This window comes from Mustela nigripes, chromosome 7 (assembly GCF_022355385.1).
Source record: "Mustela nigripes isolate SB6536 chromosome 7, MUSNIG.SB6536, whole genome shotgun sequence".
In the NCBI taxonomy this organism is placed as follows: Eukaryota; Metazoa; Chordata; class Mammalia; order Carnivora; family Mustelidae; genus Mustela; species Mustela nigripes.
In genome coordinates, this window is record NC_081563.1 from 82160343 (window position 1) to 82162066 (window position 1724).

A 1724-nucleotide genomic window follows, 5' to 3' on the forward strand; every position below is an offset into this window, starting at 1 on the left:
CATTTCACACCTACCAGAATGGCTATAATAAAAAACAAACAAAAGCAGAAAATAACAAGTGTTGGTAAAGATGTGGAAGGATAGTAACACTTGTACATTATTGGTGGGAATATAAAATGTTACAGCAGCTCTGGAAGACAGTTTGCTGATTCCTTAAAAAGTTAAATGTAGAATTACCATATGACCTATCATATAATTCCACTCCTACATATACTCAAAGAATTGAAAAAAGGAACTCAGGTACTTGTTCATTAATGTTCACAGAAGCATTATTGATATTAGCCAAAAAGTAGAAAAAACTCAACTTTCAACAAATGAATAGATGTTTTATATTAGGGTTCTCTAGAGAAACAATAGATGATAGATGCAAACAAATAGATGGATATAGAGGTACACAGATATAAAGGGATTTGTTATAAGGTATTGGTTCACATGATTAAAGAGGCTGAGAAGTCCCATGGTCTACTATCTGCAAAGCTAAAGACCCAGGAAATCTGGTGGTATAGTCCAAAGACCTAAGAGCCGGAGAGCCAATGGTATAGACTCCAGTCAAAGTCTGAAAGTCTGAGAACCAGGAGTGCTAGGGGAAGGAAATCAATATCCTAGACTAATCAGTCAAGCAGAGAGAAAACTTACCTTTCCATGGGCCTTTTGTTCTACTTTGGCTCTCAACAAATTGGATGATGCCCACCTACACTGGAGAGGGCCATCTTCTTTACTCAGTCCATCAGTTCAAATGTTAATCTCCTTAAGAAACACCCTCACAGACACACCCAGATACAATCCATGATGCAGTCAAATTGACACATATAACTAACCATTACAATCAATAAATAAAATATGATATATATGTGGAATGGATGTTATTCAGCCACAAAAAGAAATGAAGTTCTATTCTTTTCCTGCTGCTGTGGAGTCATGTGGAGGTGAGAGACTATGTGCACCAAGATTCAGCTCCACCTATAACCCACTGCCATGGCCAAGGAAAGCATTATTACAGGAGGTGTAATGGATATTTAATACCGCTTTACAAGAGATGCTGAAGAACATTCTCATCCACGATGGCCTAGCACATGGAATTTGAAAAGCTGCCTAAGTCTTAGACAAGCACCAAGCCCATCTTTGTGTGCTTGCTTCCAGCTGTGATGAACCTATGTATGTCAAGTTGGTGGAGGCCCTTTGTGCTGAATTAGGTTGATGACAACAAGAAACTAGGGGAATGTGTAGACCTCTGACAGAGACAGGAAAACCCAAAAAGTGATTGGTTGCAGTTGTGTGGTGGTTAAGGTCTATGACTAAGAGTCTCAGGCCAAGGATGTCATCAAGGAATACCTTCAGTACAAGAAATGAACAAATAAAAAAACTTGGTTTTTTTCCTCAAAAGAAAAGTTGTATAATGTAAATGAAACTTGAAAATATTAAGCTAAGTGAAATAAGTCAGAAACTAAAGTACAAATACTGTATGATTCTACTTATATGAAATACTTAGATTAGACAAATTCATAGAAAATAGATCAGAGGTTGTATATGTTGGGCAGAGGTAGAATGGGGAGTTATTGCTTAATGGGTACAGAGTTTCTATTTGGGAAGATGAAAAGAAAGTGGAACCAGATAGCGGTGATGGTGTATATGAAATTAATGCTACTGAATTAGTACAGTTAAAAAATACAAAAATGTACAAAAAACATGGAAAATTTTGTTATATTGCATTCCAATAAAAATTG

The 1724-nt window shown here is 36.5% G+C and overlaps 1 pseudogene; it reads left to right on the forward strand.

The window, feature by feature from the left end:
• The first annotated feature begins 975 nt into the window (after positions 1-975).
• Positions 976-1350, forward strand: LOC132022605 (small ribosomal subunit protein eS12-like; annotated as a pseudogene).
• Positions 1351-1724: the final 374 nt, after the last annotated feature.